The following is a 25,622-nucleotide window of genomic DNA, read 5'->3' on the forward strand; positions in this document are numbered from 1 at the left end:
TAGAGATCATCAACGACGGTTAAATCCTAAGATGAAGGAAGTGGCAAGAAAGGAGATACTAAAGCTCCTTGAGGCAGGTATAATTTATACCGTTGCTGATAGTGATTGGGTAAGTCCTGCCCATTGTGTCCCTAAGAAGGGAGGTATTACGGTTGTTCCTAATGATAAAGTTGAATTGATTCCGCAAAGAATTATTACAGGTTATAGGATGGTAATTGATTTTCGTAAATTAAATAAAGCTACTAAGAAAGATCATTACCCTTTACCTTTTATTGATCAAATGCTAGAAAGACTATCCAAACATACACATTTTTTATTTCTAGATGGTTATTCTGGTTTCTCTCAAATACCTCTGTCAGCGGACGATCAATCAAAGACCACTTTTACTTGCCCTTTGGGTACTTTTGCTTATAGACATATGCCTTTTGGTTTATGCAATGCACCTGCTACCTTTCAAAGATGCATGATGGCTATATTCTCTAACTTTTGTGAAAAGATTTGTGAGGTAACATGGATGATTCCTCCATTTATGGATCCTCTTTTGATGATTGCTTGAGCAACCTTGATCGAGTTTTGCAGAGATGCGAAGACACTAGTCTCGTCTTGAATTGGGAAAAGTGTCACTTTATGGTTAATGAAGGCATTATGTTGGGGCATAAAATTTCTGAAAGAGGTATTGAAGTTGATAAGGCTAAAGTTGATGCTATCGAAAAGATGCCATGTTCCAAGGACATTAAAGGTATACGAAGTTTCCTTGGTCATGCCGGTTTTTATAGGAGGTTCATTAAGGACTTTTCTAAAATCTCTAGGCCTCTGACTAATTTATTACAAAAACATATTCCTTTTGTCTTCGATGATGATTGTGTAGAAGCATTTGAAATACTTAAGAAAGCTTTGATCTCTGCACCTATTGTTCTGCCACCTGATTGGAATTTACCCTTTGAAATTATGTGTGATGCTAGCGATTATGCTGTAGGTGCTGTTCTAGGGCAAAGAGTTGATAAGAAATTAAATGTTATCCAGTATGCTAGTAAAACTCTTCACACTGCCCAGAGAAATTATGCTACCATTGAAAAAGAGTTCTTAGCAGTTGTATTTGCTTGTGATAAGTTCAGACCTTATATTGATGATTCTAAAGTAACTATTCACACTGATCATGCTGCTATTAAATATCTCATGGAAAAGAAAGATGCTAAACCTAGACTTATTAGATGGGTCCTCTTGCTACAAGAATTTGACTTGCATATTATTATTGATAGAAAGGGAGCTGAGAACCCCGTTGCAGACAACTTGTCTAGGTTAGAGAATGTTCTTGATGACCCACTACCTATTGATGATAGCTTTCCTGATGAACAATTAGTGGTCATAAATGCTTCTCGTACTACTCCATGGTATGCTGATTATGCTAATTATATTGTTGCTAAATTTATACCACCTAGTTTCACATTCCAGCAAAAGAAAATGTTATTTTATGATTTAGGACATTACTTCTGGGATGACCCACACCTTTATAAAGAAGGAGTAGATGGTGTTATTAGACGTTGTGTACCTGAGCATGAACAGGAACAGATCCTACGCAAGTGTCACTCCGAACCATATGGAGGACACCACGCTGGAGATAGAACTGCACATAAGGTATTGCAATCCGGTTTTTATTGGCCTACTCTCTTCAAAGATGCCCGTAAGTTTGTCTTGTCTTGTGATGAATATCAAAGAATTGGTAATATTAGTAGACGTCAAGAAATGCCTATGAACTATCCTCTTGTTATTGAACCATTTGATGTTTGGGGCTTTGATTATATGGGACCTTTTCCTGCCTCTAATGGATATACACATATTTTAGTTGCTGTTGATTATGTTACTAAGTGGGTAGAAGCTATTCCAACTAGTAGTGCTGATCATAACACCTCTATTAAGATGCTTAAAGAAGTTATTTTCCCGACGTTTGGAGTCCCTAGATACTTAATGACTGATGGTGGTTCACATTTTATTCATGGTGCTTTCCGTAAAATGCTTGCCAAGTATGATGTTAATCATAGAATTGCATCTCCTTATCACCCACAGTCTAGTGGTCAAGTAGAATTGAGCAATAGATAGCTCAAATTAATTTTGCAAAACACTGTTAATAGATCTAGAAAGAATTGGTCCAAGAAACTCGATGATGCATTATGGGCCTATAGAACTGCATATAAAAATCCTATGGGTATGTCTCCATATAAAATGGTTTATGGAAAAGCATGTCACTTACCTCTCGAACTTGAACATAAGGCATATTGGGCCATTAAAGAGCTCAACTATGATTTCAAACTTGCCGGTGAGAAGAGGTTATTTGACATTAGCTCACTTGATGAGTGGAGAACCCAAGCTGTTTAAAGAAAAAGTTAAAAGATGGCATGACAAAAGGATACAAAAGCGTGAGTTTAACTTAGGTGATTATATGTTACTATTCAACTCTCGTTTAAGATTTTTTGCAGGAAAACTTCTCTCTAAATGGGAAGGTCCTTACGTTATCGAGGAGGTCTATCATTCCGGTGCCATAAAAATCAACAACTTTGAAGGCACAAGTCCGAGGGTGGTGAACGATCAAAGAATCAAACATTATATCTCAGGTAATCCTATTAATGTTGAAACTAATATTACTGAAACCGTAACCCCGGAGGAATACATAAGGGACACTTTCCAGAGTGTTTCAGACTCCGAAAAGGAGTAGGTATGTGGTACGGTAAGCAAACTGACTCCAAAACAGTTCTAATGGCAATTTTTCTCCCTTCTGGAATATTTAAGAATTTAGGAAAATAAGAAGTAGTTCGGGAAGGGCACGAGGCATCCACGAGGGTGGAGGGCGCGCCCACCCATACTGGACGCGCCCCTGCCTCGTGGGCATCTCGTGTGCTCTCTGGACTCCATTTTTGTGCACGATACTTATTTTGGTTGGTAAAAATTCATTATATAGTCTCCCGAAGGTTTTGACCATCGTATCACGCAAAAATCTTCTGTCTTTGTTTCGAGCTGTTTCTGCCGCAGATTTGAGCAATATGTCATCCTAGGATTTGGAGGGAGAAAGCTATGTGGCTGATTACCTTGCAGACCCTAAGGTCTACGGGGACTTGGAGCATTGTGGCTGGACCATGGAGGAAGAGGAAACGAGCTCAGATGAAGACGAAGTCCCGTCACCTCAACCTGGGGACATGCATGTGGAGTTTAAAAAGTCAATCCTCCCGGATAGGGCGAAGAAACCCAAGATCGAGTTTATCCCTTTTGGTCTTTTCCAGGAAAACAAACATGAACTATGCAAAAAGATATTAAGCCTTGAGCGGGAGATCAATGATCTAAGGGAGCAAAATGCCATTCTCAAGCGCAAATTAAGGAAGAAGCCTACGTCATCAACAACTCCTTCTTCACCACCTCCGAGGACATAATTACATGGGTATGGGCACTCCCCTTGGCAACTGCCAAGCTTGGGGGAGGTTCCCCGGTATCGTATCACCATCACACTCCTATCTTTACCGTTTTGCTTAGTTCGATCCTTTTAGTAATATCTTGATCTAGTAGAATAAAGTTTTGGTATGAATTAGTTTTGAATTTTGCTTTGTGATCCCTCTATGTAACCGAGTCCGTGAGCTATATATAATAAAGATTACTGTTGAGTCAAGGACTTTGCTATCTTGCTATGATCTTGGGAAAATAGAAAGAATAAATAGAAATCAAAGAGTTCATATTGATCTTATGGATAGTAATGACTTCACATATAAAGAGTATGAGGCTTAAAAGTTGTGAGAGTTGGCAAACATAGTTTTGGTCATCGTTGCAATTAATAGGAAGTAATAAAGAAAGAGAGGTTTTCACATATAAATATACTATCTTGGACATCTTTTATAATTGCGAGCACTCATTAAAGTATGACATGCTAAAGAGTGATGTTGGACAAGGAAGACAACATAATGGTTTATGTTTTCTCACATCTCAGTTAAAGTGTATTGTCATGGATCGTCCAACATGTTGAGCTTGCCTTTCCCCCTCATGCTAGCCAAATTCCTTGAACCAAGTAGAGATACTACTTGTGCTTCCAAATATCCTTAAACCCAGTTTTGCCATGAGAGTCCACCATACCTACCTATGGATTGAGTAAGACCTTTAAGTAAGTTGTCATGTTGCAAGCAATAAAAATTGCTCTCTAAATATTTATGACTTATTAGTGCGGAGAAAATAAGCTTTATACGATCGTGTGATATGGAAGTAATAAAAGCGATGGACTGCATAATAAAGGTTCATATCACAAGTGGCAATATAAAGTGACGTTCTTTTGCATTAAGATTTTGTGCATCCAACCCTAAAAGCACATGACAACCTCTGCTTCCCTCTGCGAAGGGCCTATCTTTTACTTTATGCAAGAGTCAAGGTGATCTTCACCTTTCCCTTTTTCATTTTATCCTTTGGCAAGCACCTCGTGTTGGAAAGATCCTGATATATATGAGGTATTAATATTGGAAACCTATTCTGCATAGCTCCAAAAGTCCTCAAACTCCATGAAAATCATTTTTGGAATTAATAAGAATTATTGAGCGAAAGAAGTACCAAAGGGAGCCCACACCCTGGACACAAGGGTGGGGGGCGTGCCCACCCCTACTGGGCGCGCCCCCCACCTCGTGGGCCCCCTGGTGGCCCTCCAGTGCCCATCTTCTACTATATGAAGTCTTTTACCCTGGAAAAAAAATCATAAGCAAGCTTACAGGACGATACTCCGCCGCCACGAGGTGGAACCTTGGCGGAACCAATGTGGGGCTCCGACGGAGCTGTTCTGCCGGGGAAACTTCCCTCCGGGAGGGGGAAATCATCACCATCGTCATCACCAACGATCCTCTCATCGAGAGGCGGTCAATCTCCATCAACATCTTCACCAGCACCGTCTCCTCTCAAACCCTAGTTCATCCCTTGTATCCAATCTTTGTATCCAAACCACAAATTGGTACTTGTTGGTTGCTAGTAGTGTTGATTACTCCTTGTAGTTGATGCTAATTGGTTTATTTGGTGGAACATCATATGTTCAGATCCTTAATGCATATTAATACTCCTGTGATTATGAACATGAATATGCTTTGTGAGTAGTTACGTTTATTCCTGAGGACATGGGTGAAGTCTTGCTATTAGTAGTCATGTGAATTTGGTATTCGTTCGATATTTTGATGACATGTATGTTGTCTCTCCTCTAGTGGTTTTATGTGAACGTCGACTACATGACACTTCATCATGATTTGGGCCTAGAGGAAGGCATTGGGAAGTAATAAGTAGATGATGGGTTGCTAGAGTGACAGGAGCTTAAATCCTAGTTTATGCTTTGCTTCGTAAGGGGCTGATTTGGATCCACTAGTTTCATGATATGGTTAGGTTTACCTTAATACTTCTTTTGTAGTTGCGGATGCTTGCAATAGGGGTTAATCATAAGTGGGATGCTTGTCCAAGAAAGGGCAGTACCCAAGCACCGGTCCAGCCACATATCAAATTATCAAAGTAACGAACGCGAAACATATGAGTGTGATGAAAACTAGCTTGACGATAATTCCCATGTGTCCTCGGGAGCGCTTTTCTCATTATAAGAACTTGTCCAGGCTTGTCCTTTGCTACAAAGAGGATTGGGCCACCTTACTGCACTTTATTTACTTTCATTGCTTGTTACCCGTTACAAATTATCTTATCACAAAACTATCTGTTACTTACAATTTCAGTGCTTGCAGAGAATACCTTACTGAAAATCGCTTGTCATTTCTTTCTGCTCCTCATTGGGTTCAACACTCTTACTTATCGAAAGGACTACGATAGACCCCCTATACTTGTGGGTCATCCGGTCTGTCGCCACCTCCGTAGTTGGAGCGGCGGGAGGCTCCACCAGCGCCCACCGCGTGGACCCTCGCGCCGAGCTTCAGGTGGTGACGGAGCGGAATGCGCGGGAGGCGCCTGAGGAGCGGGAGGCAGAGCAGCAGAAGGCGGCTGCCGCCAAGGCAGCGCAGGAGGCGACGGAGGAGACGGTGAGGGCGCAGGCTGATGCGGCGGCCAAGGCCCAGGCGGATGTTGCAGCTGCGGCGCAGGCGGAGGAAGTCTTGCGTAACCCATAGAACTCACAGAAGGCGAAGGCAGCCTCAGCGCCGAACCCACAGAAGTCCGTGGGCTCAAATTCATCGGCCCAGGAACTGGAGACGGTGAGCGTCAGCTCCAAGGGGTGGACGCCGGGTGGCGGGACAGCCGTGCTAAACATGGCGGCGCAAGACGTCCTGACCCGGCGTCAGTCTCAGGCCGCCGCCCTGAAAAACTACAACCAAGAGTTCTTGGCGATGCGGTCGGCCATCTGGGTAAGCTTCTCTCTTTTTGCTTCTTGCTTTTGAATTCTTCCGTGGGGGCACGTCAGCGCGCCCACTGGGTGTAGTCCCCGAGTTCCGAGTCGGCTGCTGAGCAGGCAGCTTGGAACTTCTTAGTAAACTCGGGTGCTAACTTGTTTTTATTTGTTCATCTGTCCCTTTCGCAGGACTATCATAACCTTCGTGCGGCCGCCTTCAGCTCCCATGCCCGGGAGCTGACTCGGAAGACCGCCGACTTGTCTGAGAGCCGGAGTAAGTGTTCCATCTTCTATCTCTCGTGGGGGAGCGTCAGCGCACCCACTGGGTGTAGTCCCTGAGATTCGGGCCGACTGCTGAGCAGTCGGGCCGGATCTTTTCTGGCGACTTCTTTCTCATTGTTTTTCTTCTTTGCCGTCTCTGCAGAGGCCAATGCCGACCTGCGATAGCAACTAGGTGAGGCCCAGACCGCCCTGCGCATCAAGGAGGCCGAGTGCAGCACCGTGGCTTAGGAGTGCGACCGTCTGGCCAAGAAGCTGGCCGACCAGGAGGAGAGCCACAAGGCGGCCCTGAAGGCGGTGAAGGACAGCGAGGCCACCCTCCAAGCCGAGTACGAGACCGAGGTGGCGAACTGGGCCGAGTCGAGGCAGGCGCTAAATGATGGCTACGGCCATATTGAAGACATGGTCGACGTAAGCCGCCTTCCTCTTCGTCCCTTTGTTTGCCGCCTGCTGCTTGGTCCGACTTCTAACTTTGTGTTTTTTCTTTTCTTCTTAGTGCAGAGTACTTCCCCGGCTTCTCTGTTGCCGCCAGCCAAGTCATCGAGGCCCACCACAACGTGCAGAGTGAGGCTGGTGCTGAGATTGCGTCGGACGTTCATCGGACGCTCGAGGAGCAGCTCTTGGCCATCCAGGCCCGTCTCCAGCCGACTCACCGCATGCTCCGCCGCCTTCAGCGCGTTGGAGCCTAGGTGCTGTCCGCCCTCTGGCCTGGCGAAGTGATTCCCCGCACCCCAGTCGGACTGCCGACTGGCTGGAGGTGGCGGCTGGCCGCTTCGAGGCTTGGAAGGCCTCTGCAGCCCGGGCAGGTGCCAGGCGGGCACTGGAGTTCTTCCGAGCGTGGTATCCTGGCTGGACTTGAGCCAGCTGGCCACGTGGCGGCAGGAGGCCAATGAGGAGCTGGAGGCGGTGCGACCGGCTATCATCTAGCGTGCCTCGGCGATCGCCGAGTACACGGACACGAGCATCTTCATCCCCGAGCTGAACGACGATGGCGCTGCTCTGCTGGAGGAGTGGTTTGGGCTGAATCCGGCAGATGGTAAAGACTCGGTGGAGGAGATCGACTCCAGCGACGAGGGTGAGGAGGAGGAGGAAGAGGACGGTGAAGACGCTGCGCCGGATGGTGGAGCAGCCGACCGACCTTAGCTTGACCGTGCCCCCCGCAATGAGGCACGCGCGAACGCGCCGCCTGCCACTGGTGATGACCAAGCCGAGACTCGCCAGCCGGCCACTCCTCCAGCCAGCACTGCCGTCTCCACATACCTACCCAACTCGCCTGTTGCACCCTTGGCCGGAGCCGCAATCTTTATCTTTGCCTTCTTGTTCATTACTCTTTGAACAATATTCATTAAATTCGCGCAGTTTCACCCACTGGGGGTGTATTCAGACTAAGTTGAATGCCGTCCCTCGAAGGCCATTTGTGTAAATATAATCTTGCATGTGTTTGACTTCCGACTGTGCTTGCTTTTCATCTTTTTCGGATGTTTCCTTTGCCGCCCTCCCTTGGTCGCCGCCTTCCCAGGCGGACAGCTGCTCTGCAGTCTGTGGCTAGGAAAGTACTTGGTCGTGTGGGAGGGCAAGTACTTTAGCTTTCTTAGATTGTAGCAAGGTGAGTGGGAAGCCGGCCAGCCGGCTGCTTAACAGTCGGTTGGCAGGGCGGGGAGCCGGCTTGCGTTATGTAAGCCCATTGGTCCTTAGCCATTTTTCATGTGGGCATCTTTTCCTGCCTTTAACTCTTGCCAGTTGAACAGTTGATTCTGCGAGCTGCGACTTCTGGCAAGAGAGGGCTTAGGTGCTAGCACACTACTTGTCTGACTGCAGGTGGTACTTAACATGATTCAAGGCGGCAAGTCCCCAGGCCGACTGGTCGAACCCGGTACCGGACAGAAGAGCAAATGTGGTGACACATTCATAGGCATGATACTCATCATATAGATAAAAGAGGGTAGTCCCCGAGTGCTCCTCGGGGGGCCTGATGTCTTGTACTTAATACAAAAGATAGCGTGATACATACTGCGTTTAACTATAAAATCTTTGAAGGAGATTGGTGTTCCATGGTTGTTCTGACTCCTTGCCGGAATCATCTCTCTTGCGCGCCTTGGGCTTCTGTGCGTCGATCAGGTAGGAGGAGTTGTTTCCCAAGGCCTTGCTGGTGACGAATTGGCCATCCCAAGGGGCCGAGAGATTGTGTTGGTCGGCTATTCGCTAGATCAGCCGGAGCACAAGATCGCCCTCTTGGAAGGATCTTAGCTTGACCTTCAGGTTGTGGTAACGGTGCAAACCCTGCTGGTAGATGGCGGACCGGCTGAGTGCTAACAGCTGGCCCTCTTCCAGCAGGTCAACACCGTCTTCTCGTGCTTCCTTTGCCTCCGCTTCCGTGTACATGGTGACTCGAGGTGAGTCGAACTCGATGTCAGTTGGGATGACAACCTCGGCACCATATACAAGGAAGAAAGGAGTGAAGCCAGTTGACTTGTTTGGGATGGTACGCAAGCTCCAGAGGACGGCCGGCAGGTCCTTGAGCCAGCAGCCGGCCGAGCGCTCCAGTGGTATGACCAGTCGGGGCTTCATGCCAGACAGGATGAGGTCGTTTGCTTGCTCGACTTGGCCGTTTGACTGCGGATGGGCAACGGACACTAAGTCCAGTCGGATGCCCTGTGTTGTGCAAAAACGTGCCAATGCTCCTTTGGCAAAATTCGTGTCGTTGTCGGTGATGATGCTGTGTGGTATGCCATACCGGTGGTGATGTCTGCGGTGAACATCACAGTAGTCGGCCCATTTAACTTCTTGATTGGCTTCGCTTCAATCCACTTGGTGAAGTTGTCTACGGTGACAAGCAGGTGTGTCATGCCGCCGTGTGCCGTCTTGAATGGGCCCACCATATCCAGCCCCCAGACGGCAAAAGGCCAGGTGAGGGGGATGGTCTTGAGTGCGGAAGCCGGCAGGTGTTGCTTGGAGCTGAAAACTTGGCACCCTTTGCAGTGTTAGACTAATTCTTTGGCATCTTCCAAAGCAGTCGGCCACAAGAAACCATGGAGGAAAGCTTTGGAGACGAGTGATCTTGAGGCCACGTGGTGGCCGCACTCGTCTTGGTGGATGTCCTTGAGGATTGCAATGCCCTTCTCTGGCTCGACACAGCGCTGGAAGACTCCAGTGACACTGCGCCTAACGAGTTCTCTGTTCACTATTGTGTATGCTCCGGCTCGGTGTTGAACTTGTCTTGCCGAGATCTCGTCAGTCGGCAGCTCTCTGTTCACCAGAAAGTTGAGGATGGGTTGGGCCCATGATGGAGCTGCGACTTCTTCTATTGCCAACACAGCTACTGCGACCAGGGCGGGTGGGTTGGGTGGTGAAGAGTTGGAGTCGGCCACCGCCTGCTATGTCGTTGTAGTCCCTGGGCCGACTGCTGCAGTCCTCGGGCCGGGTTCTAAAGTCCCCGAGCCGGGTGCGACTACAACAGTCCCTGAGCCGCCTGCCGAAGTCCCCGAGCCACCTGCTGGGTTCCCCAAGTCGGATCCGACTGCATCAGGGTCAGGCAGCACGAAGATGGAGTCTGATTCTGGAGACAGCTTGATAGACGGCTTGAGGAGGCGTTGGAGGGAGACGCTGATTGGTATAGCTTGCCGGGTGGAGCCGACTTGTGCCAGGGCATCTGCTTGCTCATTGTCGGCCCTTGGCACATGGAGAAACTTGCACCCTTCAAAGTATCCACTTAGCTACTGCACGAGGAAGCGGTAGCTCGCCATGTTTGTGTCCTTGGCATCCCAATCACTAGATGATTGTTGGATCACCAAGTCCGAGTCGCCATAGCAGAGGATCTGGCAGATGCCGAGTTCGTTGGCCAGCCGGAGCCCATGTATGAGCGCCTCGTGCTCAGCCACATTGTTGGAGGCGGCAAAATGAATTTGCAACATGTATCTGAGCTTGTCACTCTTGGGAGAGGTGAGGACGATGCCGGCTCCCAAGCCGGTGCGCATCCTGGATCCATCAAAGTGCATCCGCCAATGAGTGGAGTCGGGTGCTGGTGGCAGGTACTGGGTTTCGGCACAGTCGACAAGGAAGTCGGCCAGCACTTGGGACTTGATGGCGGTGTGAGGCTGGTAGAAGATGGTGTAAGGAGCCAGCGCAATGGCCCACTTGGCCACCCAGCCAGATGCATCCTGACTGCCTATGATCTCGGCAAGCGGGACGGTGCAAACGACCGTGATGGGGTGCTCTTGAAAGTAGGGCTTGAGCTTCTTGGTGGCAAAGTACACACCACAGCACATCTTCTGGTAGTGGGGGTAATTCTGCTTTGAGGTTGACAGTACTTCGCTCAAATAATAAACCGGCCTCTGGACTAGCTGAGCTCTGCCTTCTTCTGGGCGCTGAACCACGACGACAGTGCTGACCACCCTGCTGGTTGTGGCAATGTAAAGGAGCATGGGCTATTTCTCAGTCGGTGCTGCCAGGACAGGCGGCGTGGTCAACATCTTCTTCAACTTGTGAAAAGCTTCATCCGCCTGGTCATTCCACTCGAAATGAGTGGATTTCCTCATGAGCTGATATAGGGGGAGAGCCTTCTCCCCTAGCCGACTGATGAAGCGGTTAAGGGAAGCCAGACACCCGGTGAACTTTTGGACATCTCGAAGCCGGGTGGAGATCTCCATCCTTTTCTACGGCCTTGATCTTCACTGGGTTGCACTCGATGCCGCGTTTAGAGACCAGGAAGCCTAAGAGCTGTCCGGTTGGTACTCCAAACACGCATTTCTCAGGGTTGAGCTTGATCTGAAATCGGCGCAAGTTGTCAAATGTTTCTTTGAGATCTTCCAGTAGGGTGCTGCGCTTCTCCGTCTTCACCACAATATAGTCTACGTAGAAGTGGGCATTTCGGCCAAGTTGCTTGAGGAGGCATTTCTGCATGCAACACTGAAAAGTGGCACCGGCATTTCTCAAGCCTAATGTCATAGTCAGGTAGCAGAAAGCTCCGAATGGTGTGATAAAGACAGTCTTCAGGTGGTCGGCTGGATCCAACTTGATCTGATGGTAACCTGAGTAGGCGTCCAAGAAACTCGACAGCTCGCATCCGGCTGTGGAGTCTATCACTTGATCAATCCGGGGCAAAGCAAACGGATCTTTGGGGCAAGCTTTGTTGAGGCTGGTATATTCTATACATATGCGCCATTTCTTGTTCTTCTTCAATACAAGAACTGGGTTGGCAAGCCATTCTGGAAAGAACACCTCCATAATGAAGTTGGCTGCCAGGAGCCGGGCTATCTCTTAACCAACAATTCTTCTCTTCTCCTCCAACAGTCGGCCGAGGGGCTGCTTGACTGGTTTTGCATCTGTTCGGACATGTAGCTTGTGCTCGGCGAAATCTGTCGGAACACCCGGCATGTCCTTGGGGGACCATGCGAAGATATCCCGATTCTCACGGAGGAAATCGACGAGATCGCTTTCCTATTTGTTTTCTAGGTTTGCTCCTAGCACAGCTAACCTCTCTGGGTGCTCTGGGTCTAGAGATATCTTCTTTGTTTCCTTGGCCGGCTGGAAGGAGCCCTGAGCTCCCGACTCCTTGGAGTCAGGCGATAGGTCCGGCTGCTTGCCAGCCATGGCCACAACCCGTTCAAGGATCTTCTTCTCAGCAGCAATCACGAGGGACTCGGTTTCAAGGATCTTCTTCTCAGCAGCAATCACGAGGGACTCGGTCGGCCGGCTACTGGCTGCAGCACATGCAGAGGATGTTTTTAGCCTCCGACTATGGTGATGATGCCCTTGGAGCTCAGCATCTTCATCCTGAGGTAAGCATAGTGGGGTACAACCATGAACTTGGCCAAGTAAAGCATGGTAAGGGCTCTCTAGATCCACCACTTCAAACTAGACTGCTTCACGGCAGAAGTGATCCTTGTCTCCGAAGAGGACATCTATCTTGATCTTGCCGATTGGTGAGCATGACAGGCCGGGTACAATGCCATGGAACACGGTCCGACTGGGCAAAAGTTGCTTTGTCTTGATGTTCAGCTTCTCCATGGTGTCACGGTACAGGATGTTGATGCTGCTCCCACCATCAATCAAAACTCGGGAGAAACGAGCAGCTCGCCTTTTTGTTGCGAAGGTGGCATCCAACATCAATGCGTAAGATCCTGGAGATGGCATCACCTCTGGGTGATCAGCCCGGCTCTAGCTAATAGGCTTTTCAGACCAATGCACGAACTCTAGATCTTTGGAGGCGACTGCATTGACTTCTTGGTGCTGTCGGTGCCGGCTGCGCCTGTCCTCAGCTTGGCTCGTGAATATGACGTAGGCTGCATGCTCGTCAGGGAACTCGTCTTGAATGGCTCCGACTGCTGGGCGAGTGGCCGGCTGCTGAGGAGTCAGAGGCGGCTGGCCAGCAGGCGGAGGGGGCAACTGTTCTTCGCCCTTGGAGATCCGTGTGTGCCAATGACATTTCCGGATTGTGTGGTTGGACGGCTTCGCGCCGCTGTGGAACTTGCAGGGGGCATCAAGGGTTTGCTCATAGGAGAAAGCCGGCTGCCAAGCCGGCCTGCTGCCTTTCGGACGCTTGGGCATAGGCTGCCCTTCGGGCTGCTCGTCTTCGACCATGGCCACCTACCGACTGGTGGAGGGCGGCATAGGAGCCTTGCGCTTGTTGTCGTTCTGGTGCGGGCGTCGATTGGAGTCGCCAGCCGGCGTCTTTGGAGCCGGAGGAAGCACCTTTCCAGAGGCGTCCACTCAGAGCTCGGTCTTCATCGAGGAGTCGGCAATGGCGTACTTGTCTGCTATCATCAGCAATTCGTCGAGTGTAGCCGGCTCGTCGCAGAGAAGTCGATGCTTGAGGAGGGTGCCCTCTCAGCACCTGGCGGTGAAGTACTCTATTGCTTGCACCTCGTGCACCCCTTCGCAGGAGTTGCGGAGCTCGGCCCAACGCGTGAGGTAGTCGCGAGTTGATTCGCTGGGGCCTTGGACGCACAAGGAGAGCTGACGAGGCTTGGGAGGATGCTTGTACGTGCTTGTGAAGTTGCGAATGAAGACTTCCATGAAGTCCAGCCAGCTGTTGACGCTGTAGGGCTTGAGGCTGTTCAGCCAGGTGCGTGCCATGCCTTGAAGCATGAGAGGGACGTACTTCACGGCAACGCGTCTGTTGCCGTTTGCTATGCTGATTGCAATGGAGTAGTCTATCAACCAGTCTTCCGGCTTCATCGAGCCGTTGTATTTTGGCGTGTCTCTGGGGAGCGAGAACCCATTGGGGAACGGCTCGTCGCGGATGCAGGGTCCAAAATAGGGCGGGCCGACATCGTCTTCTTCTTCCAGCACCAGGGATTGCGCCAGGCGGTCGATCCGATGGCAGGCATCATTCTCGCCGATTCCTTCGCGGTGGCCCAGTCGGCCGTTGAGCATTGGGTGCATGACACGCGGCGGAGTGGGATATCTCTCCCCGCGAGGCGAAGGAGGAGGCGGGTTTCCTTGTCGCTCCACGGCTCGAGGGCGGCCTTCTGCGTCACGCTCGATGGTGAGGCGAGTCCGACTGCGGCTAGCAGTCGGCTCCTTGTCTTTTCGCTTGCGGGCGCCGCCTGCAGTCGGCGTCTGGGATGTCGCGCCGTGCTCTCGTCGTGGGGGAGGACTTTCAGCGCGGGCGCTGGCTTCGTGCTGCTCTGTAGCCGCGTCGATCAACTGCTGGACGCGTCTGGTCAGGCAGTGAAGCTCGTCGCCGTCCAGCCCGTCCAGCTCATCTACGGCCGCCTGGGCGGCACGCAGGTTCTCGAGTGGCGTGGCATAGACTGGGCGGTCAGCACCCAGCATGCTGGCGATGGCCGCGCCGTGCTTCTTGATAGTGCCAATCCGGCTGGGTCCGCCAGCAGGCGGCATGCTAGAGGCGACACGATCAACCTCGCACTGGTAAGCTTCGGTGAGGCGTCTCATGGAGGCTATCTTCATGCCGTTCTCGATGAGGGCAAGGTGGTGGGCCTACAACGTGCCAGCGTCGGTGTCGGCCGGGATGGGGGCGGACAGGTCATGCAGCGCCATCTGCAAGGTGTCGTGGACGTTTCCGCCGGAGGCGGCGCCGTGACTGATGACCAACACCTCAGTGACGGTGCTGTTGTTGCTGTCGGATCGAGGAAGAGGGTCATCGATGACCACCACATTGGTGGGGAAGGCATCAAGCGATGCCGTGTCGGAGTCGACAAGCATCGGGTTGGTGGAGCCGACTGACTCCAGGTCGGAGGTGCGCTCCTTGGCGATGTCAAGCTTGCCAAGGAAGTCGATGAGGCAGCTCTCGGAGCTGGTTGCGCCTGCGCCTGGCGCGGGCTCGTCGGAGAGGCGGACCTCGCCAAGAAGATCGGCGAGGCAGCTCGCTGTGCAGGCATCATCGACGCCCTGCAGCACGTCGGGGCAAGCGCCATCAGGCGTGCTGGGCTGGCTATGATCGCTGGGGAGGAAGAGGGTTCCCGTCCAGAGCAGATCTCCGGACGACGGTGCACCTGGCCCCATGGTGGGCGCCAAATGTCGGGTGGTAAGTGCGACACATGCCAACGGGTGGCTTATCATTGTGGGAGCCAGTAAGACATCATCGGTGCCTGGAAACGGGATAAGGCGAAGACATGCATGCCGGTGAATCTTACCCAGGTTTGGGGCTCTCCTTGGAGATTACACCCCTAGTACTGCTCTGCGGGGTCTCCGCATGATCACTAGATCAAAACAAGTAGCTACAAGAGGCTCCTTGAGCTGTTTGGTTAGAGGAAGAAGAAGGGCAAGGTTAGCTCTCCTCTTCTCTCTATGTGGTGTCTAAAACTCGAAGAGATCAACCCTTTGAATGGGTGCCCTGGGTGTTTATATAGGCCTACCCCCAGGGGTACAATGGTAATCTGGCTGGATGCGGGTCCAGGCCATCGGTGTCGGTAGTCGTCGGCTTCTCCGCCGGCCGCTGGGGCCCGCTGACTGGTGGGTCCCGCCGGATCCCGGCCTCTTGGCCGACAGGCTGGGCCTACCGCTTGGGGGTCTTGTCAGCTGCTGGTTACTGTAGGCTTGCTCTTGGTGACGATGGCTTTGTCGGGGTAAGCATGGCTACAATGCTGCCGCCTAGCAGGCTTTCACTGTAGCCTTACCCCATCTTATCTGCTTAATGGTGCACAAACTTCTAGGGTGGGGGCAGGCCGACTGCTGGGAGCCGGCCTCCCCTCTGGCCGACTGGTCAAGCTTGTGCTGCCTTTTGGTATCTCTCTGGCAGGAGGGGCCCGCCGCCTACGGGCCGTACTGACAACCTGTCGTGGGTGATGTCATGGTCAGCGTGGCAACAATGCCGCGTCGGACAGGGAGTGGCCGCGCCGTACGGCGTACTATGGCCGCGCTTGCTCCGGGATTGGGGGGTGACAGGCTTCACTGTAGCCACGCCCCATCTTATCGCCGTTATGTGGGTGCACACTTTGAGGGTGTGAGCCAGGCCGCCTGCTAGGAGTCAGTCACTCTGGTGGCCGGCTGCTAGGAGTCGGCCCTCTTCGAGAGAGCTCTTGGATCCTTGCCGCCTTCCAGTAGCCGGCCGGTGGGACAGTCGGCCAGGGGAAGGCGGCCCTGCGTATTGGTTATTTGAGGGCTCAGTCGACCCGATATTTTTTGAAGAGCCAGGGGGGCCGGTTAGGCTACCCGTGGTCATTTACTCCGATAGTGGCTCATCCAAGCACAGCTAAATCTAAAGTGTTTAACTAGACTCGTTGAGCTGCGTTCCACACGACGAGTGTAATTTTGAGTAGATTCTTCTGCGGCATGGCCGGCGGGATGAACTTGATCCTTGGTGCCTTCTTTTTCAGGAACAACAAAGCGTCGGCCTTCACAGCGGCGGCGGCTGGACAAGGAGCAGCAAACCATCGGTGCTTGAGCGCCGTGACCACCATCAGTCACTGGTTGGGGTTGCACATGAGAAGGCCTTGCGACACCTGGAATCCATGCTCGGACAGCTTCTCTTCATGGAACATATCGTGCAGCTTGTTGTGCTGGTGCCCCGGTGGTAGCAGTTTTAGCGGCTTTTCGGTGAGCGGCAGTGACGTGAACCCCGGCCACGTCCTCTCGTCTGGCATCCTCGTCTGGCATCCTAAGCAAGCGGAAGATGCTCCAGAGCTGGATGATCTCATTGTCTGCGGCGTTGTCATCATCATCCCCGAGGAACAACGTCTTACCAGCGAGCATCTCGGCCATGATGCAGCCGATAGACCATGTGTCCACGAGCGCGTCGTAGTCCCGCTTCCCCAGGAGCACCTCGGGCGCCACGTAGAACGACGTGTTGGCCTGGTTGTACGGCGGTAGCTCGGACATGGAGATCGCCAGCCCAAAGTCATAGATTTTGATGAGCTCCCCGTCTTGGCCGACAAGGATGTTGCCGGGCTTGATGTCGCGGTGGACGACGTGGCGGGTCGTGCATCGTCCTGGCACCGGTGAGGAGCTTCCACATGATGGCGCGCACGGTGGACTCCGGGAACGGCTGACCGCTGCCCCTGTTCCACAGGAACTTGTGGAGGCTCGGCGCGGCGACGTACTCCATGACGAGGCCGAAGGCGCCGTTGTCGGGGTCACACACCAGGCCCTCGAAGCCGATGACGTAGGGGTTCCCATGGCAGGCCACGAGGAATCGGGCCTCCCGCAGAAGCTCAACGGCATTGGGGGGCTGCTGGGACCCGTCCGGCCAGTAGAGGTACTTGATGGTGACGATCTTGCGGGTGGCGTGGTGGCGCGCTAGGAGGACGCAGCCGAAGCCGCCCTCGCCGAGGCTGGTCTCCTTGTCGTACTCCGCGATGCTTCGGATTTTGGTGCGGCTCCTCTTGCAGCAAGCCGGCGGGCCAACGTCCAGGGCGGCGGCAGGCCGCTTGCGGGCGGCCATCGCGCTAGCTCGACGAAGCGAGCTGCGCGCTTTGGTTGCTGGAGAGGAGGATGCACGCGCGGTGGAGGCAAGGGCATTGGGAGCAGGGGATCGAGGGAGGAGGGGAGGTGGGTGATGCACGGATGGATCGATCAACGCGGTTGGGCGTGGAAATACCGAAAGAGGGACCTCGATTGGAGTCAAAATTGAGTCAAAATTACGTCCTAGACCTAGGCAATCGAGGATCCATAGATTGACAATCCGAGTTAGGGTCGCACACACCACACGCGGTCGCGAATTTTGTTGCCTTGCCGCCCATGTTTTCGAAGCGCCGGTTACCTGTGCACTGCAGACACGACACTGTCTGGGATCTGAAGGAATTTTTTTCTCTCCCTTTCTTGGCGATTCCATTTTGGCTTGCAATCTTCGATTCCCAATCTGATAGACCTGCGCGTGCGTAGGTTAGCACAGGCCGGGTGTAGTTCAATCTGAGAACCATGGGTACATTTCCCTTCGGATCAGGATCAGGGCCGACGTTGTTTAAAAATAGGAGGATGACCTCTGGCCTCTGCATCTGGGCGATGCATACGGCCACTTTATTAATTATTCTTAGAAGACCTTACAAAGTCATACAACAGTAAGACTAAAGCTGCCGTCTAAGCAGCAAACTGTCGCTACACCTATCCAGTTGATGAAGGGGCAGATAGCCTGGGCCTAATACCAAACAGACATCGCAACCAAGCCTAACATCTAAGACCTGAGACCCCAACCTAGCCACTTGTCGGGTCTGGGGCACACACTGGTCCGGCGTGCTCTCAGAGGCCGCCGCCGCCAACGGCCACCGCTCCATCTTCAGAACTGTACTGATGCATCAACCTTGCTTGGTCCAGCTATCGTCGATGCCACCACGGTGCCCAATGGCACCTCCTCCCTGCGTGCAAACAGCTGAACACGTCGCGGTCGCCACTAATACACCTCGACGCCATGTTGCCAAGTACCACCAGCCGACACAGCTTGAAGCCCTTGAAGGATTTGTCATGCGTAGCACCTGCCGACCAGGCATGACCAAGCGTAGCACCTGTCAGTCAGGCATGACTTGACATCTCCACCAAAGCTCTGTGCAAGACGAAGCCGCTCCACCTCCTGCCTCTGACTTCTAGCGCTGCTCCACAAAACGATGCTCCCAAGAGAGAAACGACACCGCAGTGCCGCCATCGTCCGGTCTGGAACACCAGATCCTAGGGCTTCCCCCAGAGCAATACAAGTGGGTCGACGGTAGTCACATGACGATGCCTTCATCAAGGTAACGACGTGGAACGCCACCATCCCCCGCCGTCGGCTCGGTTTTCATCGGCAACTACGTCTTCCCGACTCGAAGCTGGTGCTAGATAACGGATCCCGAGAGAACACCAAGCCTCAGGCCGACCACCTCTGACGGAAGAGCTAACCACCACCGCCGGCTGCACCGGTCAGAATAGATCTGGTCGGAGGTGCTGCCGACGAAACCACCATGCCCTCCATGCCGCCTTCGCCGATCTGAAGGCAGCATGCACGCCACCGCAGCCAAGCCGGCCACCGCCGACCGCAGCCGCCGCCGCCCGAAGGGCCACCCACATCGCCCGCAGCCCTGGCCTCTGCCGCGCCAAGACGTCTCCATCCGAGGACGGGCCGGCCTCCCGCCGCCTGCAACCATCTACTGCGTCGCAGATCCCAGATCGGTCGCGCCACCACATGCCTTGGGGTCCGCCCAACCCTGGAGACGAGCGAGAGAGGAGATCCCCCGCCACCACCGTCGGCCCCCGGGCTTAGCCCGGGGGCGTCTTCCGGTAGCGGCGGAGGGAGAGGGGGAGGGAGTCTGCGGTGGCGGCGGCTAGGTTTCTAGCCGGCGTTGTTGTTATCAGCCTTTTGCACTTGGCCATCACCATGTAAACAAATGAAAGATCTCACATGCTTTTTTGTCCCATTATCATGATCAGAGATGAAATGCAATTCAGTCTGATCACAAGAACTAGCCCCAGGCTCGAAGGGAACTAGCTAGGGTTCTATCTACATCTACACTTCTACTTCTACATCTACACTACTATTAAACAATCAAACAAGAACTTTTTTACGTGCACCCCGCAATTAGTCCCACAACCCACACAAACCAATCAACACCACATGATTAGGCCCACAATTCTCAATCTAACAGTCATCATTGAATTAATACCTCTGCGGTGTGCATGTAGCAATTTCTAATGACTGACCATGCTTCACCAGGAGAGGAGTACTAGAAATACCAGTCCCCTGGCCCCTACAATCACGGAAATCTGATCACAAACTAAGGCAACTCCACACGCTTGTACTGGAACTACCATTCCCACGGCCCCTACAATCACGGAAATCTAATCGCAAAATAAGACAACTCTACGCCCTTGACCTCGACGTCATCGTCTGGCACGACGGCGACCTGGTGTCAGACGCCACCCACCAACAGCGTCTCCTGCCTGCACGGCGACCTCACCGCATTGCAGCACTCCGTCGCCCCACCATCGCCGATTGTTGCCGCTCAGAGTGTGGCATCCTTCCTGCAATCGCCAGCACCCAGGAGAGATAGAGCCTGCCCCGGCACCAGGCCTGTCGCCGCGCCCGCCTTCGCCCTGCACCCGACGCCCACCGCGTCCCCTGAACTAGCCGGCCATACGCAGCTGTGATTCTTCCATGCACTTCTTGAGGTTCGACGTCTTCCTACCTGTTGCAACATTACTCATGATTAGTAGATGTTTGAGCATAGAGTTCTAAATAATAAGCCATTGCACCTTATCTGTTTTTCTAACTAAAACATGAACCCTATCTCCTGCTCCTAGTGTCGAAAAAAAGTTGGCTCTCAGAATTTACAACAGTGACTTGTGCACAGTGTACAACTCTGCCGAAACACAATATCAACAAAAAGGACAGCGTGGTATATTTATAGAGATGAAATGGATATTGCTTATCTGCCTGTCAGTAATATAAATCCAGCGTCTGATGTTGATGTTCATGATTATATGCACAATATCCATGCTTGTAACAATTTAGTGACATGAATATTCACATGAAGGCGATGGTTTGTCATCTCCCAATTGTGCAAAGGCACGCACCCCATTTCAGGATTTAAGCAACAACTAACGATTGGGTGAGTATCATCAACCAATTCCTAATTTGTGCTACTGTTTTGTTGTTGCTCGTGCTCTAACTTGTGGATAAAATTTACTATGAATGCAGGCCCTCACATCCAAATTCAGGGGTTAAGGTACCCCAACTCTGCAGAATATGTGACCCAGATTGCACCATTGAAGATGCGGGTTAGTTCGTCGATTTAATTATGATGCAAATGTGTCAACAATGTTTATTTGACCATAAATTTGGGTTCTCTTTCCTTTGTTCAGGTATAGCACCTTTTACAGGCTCCAATCCACTTGAAAATACGTGGGATAATGATACAAGAGTCCTTGTCGAACCATCTCCGCGTGGTACTCAAAACACTACAAATCTGCTAATTACTTTTTTTAGAGAAAAGGCATGCGCCTAACTTTATAAATAAAGCCATAAGGCAGGTAGCAAACATCCATAAGTTCAGAACAAGCAACCAACAAGACCCTAACCAGGGTCAAAGGCAGAAAGTTTAACGTTGGTACATGGCTCCCTAGCCAATACGCGGCGCTCAGGCCGGAAGGAACTCCCAGAAAATACTAGACAATGAAACAAAACCAGCTAAGCATCCTGCTCTTGTCTGCAAAGAATAGACGCGGATAACCCACAAGTATAGGGGATTGCAACAGTTTTCGAGGGTAGAGTATTCAACCCAAATTTATTGATTTGACACAAGGGGAGCCAAAGAATATTGTCAAGTATTAGTAGTTGAGTTGTCAATTCAACCACACATGGATAACTTAGTATCTGCAGCAAAGTATTTAGTAGCAAAGTAGTATGATAGTAAAGGTAACAGTAGCAAGAGTAACGATAGCAATTTTGTAGTAATTGTAACAGTAGCAACAAAAAAGTAAATAAGCAAAGCACAATATGTGAAAAGCTCGTAGGCATTGGATCACTGATGGATAATTATGTCAGATGCGATTCCTCATGTAATAGTTATGACATAGGGTGACACAGAACTAGCTCCAATTCATCAATGTAATGTAGGCATGTATTCCGAATATAGTCATACGTGCTTATGGAAAAGAACTTGCATGACAACTTTTGTCCTACCCTCCCGTGGCAGCGGGGTCCTAATGGAAACTAAGGGATATTAAGGCCTCCTTTTAATAGAGTACCAGTCCAAAGCAGTAGCACTTAGTGAATACATGAACTCCTCAAACTACGGTCATCACCAAGAAGTATCCCGATTATTGTCAATTTGGGGTTGTCGGATCATAACACATAATAGGTGACTATAGACTTGCAAGATAGGATCAAGAACTCACATATATTCATGAAAACATAATAGGTTCAGATCTGAAATCATGGCACTTGGGCCCTAGTGACAAGCATTAAGCATAGCAAAGTCATATCAACATCAATCTCAGAAGATAGTGGATACTAGGGATCAAACCCTAACAAAACTAACTTGATTACATGGTAAATCTCATCCAACCCATCACCGTCCAGCAAGCCTACGATGGAATTACTCACGCACGATGGTGAGCATCATGAAATTGGTGATGGAGGATGGTTGATGATGACAACGGCGATGAATCCCCCTCTCCGGAGCCCCGAACAGACTCCAGATCAACCCTCCTATTGGGGATATTACTACTGGGTGTGAACCGGCCTATCTGGGCCGGGTTAACTTCATCAGTAGTATAAAGGTGATTAAGCAGATGAAGGCCCAAGGCCTGTAGTCGGTTTAGAACCTGTAGCCGTAAACCGGCTTGATATGTAAACTTGTATTGTAAGTTAGGAATAGAGAGAGACCAACCGGGATACGAGTATGAACCAGTGTGGGACTCTATGGACCGACGGGTGTCACCCGTGTATATAAGGGGACAACCCGGCGGTGGTTCAAGGACAGACAACAACAACTCGAGCCTAGGCCAAGCTTATTTGCTCCCTAGTCATCGAAACCACATCAATCCCATCACCACTAGACGTAGGCTTTTACCTTCATTGAAGGGGCCGAACTAGTATAAACCCTTGTGTCTTTGTGTCCGCTTTAACCCCTTCAAGTTAACCCGTAGCGATGGCTCCACGACTAAGTCCTTTCACAAGGACATCTGCCATGACAAAACCACGACAGTTGGCGCCCACCGTGGGGCTATCGCATGATGGTTTGATGATCTTGGAGGGAAAATTCAAAGGGCTCGAAGGCTATGCTGTGGGCCGGATGACCAAGAGTCGTCGTGGCAAGCTCTACATCGACGATGCAGGATGGGGTCCCGAAGCCGGCTCGATCGAGTACGGGTACCGGGTCCCCTTTGGTGGCATACACGTTTTTATCGGCAAGATTGGTGAGCCTGGGCCTAAGCCGGACATCTGCACCGACCTCATCGAGACGGCTCAGCTTGCGAGATCTACCCAGGTTAAACCGGCCGTGAAGCGTGCCTTCATGGGAGTCATCCACGGAGGAGAGCATGAGGACGAGTCAGAATACGGTAGCGAGACCGTCGTCTATTCTGGCGACGAGTCCTCGACCGGGGAGACCGAATCATTGTACCAGTTGCAAGACGACCAGATTAGGGGCTGTTCCGATGGCGACAGTATTCCGGACCCCCCTGATCAGATCAACCGGGTTGGAATATTCATGGCCGGCACGCAGGCGGCGAATCACTCCTCGACTGCAGCAACAATGTTCTCTGGATCAGCAGCGGCAGCGGCAGCAGGGGCAGGAGGCCTTGTGCGCCCACCGGTTCAAGTTCTGTCTGACCTGTTTGATGCACTAGCTGTACTTATGGCACAGGCCAATCCGGCGGATCAGGAGGCCCATGATGCAGAGGTTGCAAAGGTGAGAGAGCAGATCGTACAGGCCAAAGCCGACCTGGCAGCAGAGAAGGACAGGATGGCCGCAGAGCGGGCCGCTTTGGACGCCCAGGCCTATAGGCTCATGCTCGACCAGAACGCATCACAGGAGGTCTTGAAGCGGAAGCACAGATCACGCCTGCCGTTAGGGTTCGACCCTCGAAATCTCTTTCACACTCCGGAGCTGGAACCAGTAATCCGCCGGGGCACCGGGAGGTAAACCGGGTCGAGGCACCAGGGCCAGGAGCGACGGTCCAACCCCGCCTGATGGAACCTCCTCGGCAGAACATTGTGATTCCTCCGCCGGTCCAGACACCTCCGGGTCATTATTCTAATCCTATGGACAATCTTGTCGCAGCTGCTGCGCGATTAGAAGCTATCCCGGTCGAAGGAGACTCTCCGCAAGCAATAGAGACGCGCCGGGTTAAGGAACTTCTCCGGACCGCTTTGATTCAGCAGGAGGCATATTCATACAGCCGCGATCGGATTCATTCCACACCTCGTCCAAGCCGGAGCTATAGTAGGCGCATGGATGAACCGGCCGTATCAAGCAATGCGCGGAGCCGTGAAGCGGCCCGTGGCAATAACCCGGCAGGTGGTGTTCGCGATGCTCAGGATGTAGTGGACCGGGCCCGGGCACGAAGGGAGGCCGAGTTAGCAGCACAGAACGAGGCGGATCAGCTTACACCGGTTCGTCCTACCACCTCTGCCGGGCCAGGGGTCGCATCTAGCTTGGGAGTGCCCTGTTTAGTCCCCGCTTTACGCAATGTACGCCTGCCCAAAGACTTCAAGGGTCCGCGCAAGGTGCCGAATTACACCGCTGATTTATCTCCAGAAGCGTGGGTAGAGAGTTATGAGATGGCCATGGAGATGCTGGATGTGGATGAGACCGCGTGTGCAAAGTACTTCACCATGATGCTTGAAGGCACGGCCCGTACTTGGTTGAAGAGCCTGCCGCCTAATTCTATCAGTTCATGGGCCCAGTTGCGGACCCGGTTTATCCAGAATTTCAAAGATACGTGTAAGCAGCCTAAGTCCATAGTAGACTTGGCGGCTTGTGTTCAGGAGGACGGAGAGTCAACAACCCATTGGGTACGCCGCGTTTCGGAAGTCTTGCACTCGTCTGACAGGATCAATGCTGACTCTGCGATCTTAACCCTGGAGGGCAACTGCCGGTTTAAGCCTCTAAAGTTGAAGTTGGGGCGTATGAAGCGGTTCTGTAATGACATGGGAACTCTCATGGCCGCTTTAGTGAAGTATGTTGATTCTGATAGTACCAAGGATCCCGAGACTGACGATGACGAAGCAGGGAAGGGAAAGAAGAACAGCAACTCCAAGGGGCATCAACACAAACCGGCGGGCCATAGGAACGGAGGCAAGCGTAAAGCGGATGGTAGCATGGACTTTGTGGCTAACACTAATGCGCAGGACAAGGGTCAGCGGCGCAGAGGTAAAGCGGCGAATCGTAGTGGGGCTCCAAATCCTAACCCAGATCGCTTAAACTATTTGTTGAATCAGCCTTGTCCAAAACACGGGACGAAGGAGGCGCCGGCTAACCACCTTTGGAAGGATTGTTACATTATGCAGGAATTTAGAAACTCTAATGCCTTCCGGTATGACCATGGGTCAGGTGGTGGCTCAGGATCCGGTTTCCATGGGCCGAGTCACGATGGAGCTTCTGGTTCAGGTTTTAATCAGGGCGGTCATAATAACCAGAATAATCAGAGCAGTCAAGGGGGTTACAACCAACAGCAGCAGCAGCAGCAGTCGGGTTATCAGAGCCATCCAAAACAGTTGAACAATGGGCAGTATCACGTTTTCACAACTAGCTTGGATAAGCGCGACCGGAAACTTCACAAGCGAGTGGTGAACTCTGTTGAACCGGCCGTACCACGTTACTTACGCTGGTCGGAACAGCCTATCATGTGGAGCAGGGAGGATCACCCACCCCGGGTTGATAATCCGGGCCAGTTGGCATTAGTGGTAGACCCTCAGGTGAGAGGTTATAAATTCACCAAGGTGCTCATGGATGGAGGGAGCAGTATTAACATCCTGTACTATGAGACATTCCGCCGCATGGGGCTAACAGACAAAATCTCAGACCGTCTAATATGGTGTTCCATGGTGTGGTGCCTGGCAAATCAGCATATCCTGTTGGTAAGATAGCCCTGGAGGTGGCTTTTGGGGACGAGCATGATTCCCGATCCGAAACACTAACCT

The 25,622-nt window shown here is 51.7% G+C and overlaps 1 pseudogene; it reads right to left on the bottom strand.

Annotated features, from left to right (window-relative positions):
• Nucleotides 1-16,473: 16,473 nt before the first annotated feature.
• Nucleotides 16,474-17,450, bottom strand: LOC123090187 (putative cyclin-dependent kinase F-2; annotated as a pseudogene).
• Nucleotides 17,451-25,622: the final 8,172 nt, after the last annotated feature.

This window comes from Triticum aestivum, chromosome 4B (assembly GCF_018294505.1).
Source record: "Triticum aestivum cultivar Chinese Spring chromosome 4B, IWGSC CS RefSeq v2.1, whole genome shotgun sequence".
Lineage (NCBI taxonomy): Eukaryota > Viridiplantae > Streptophyta > Magnoliopsida > Poales > Poaceae > Triticum > Triticum aestivum.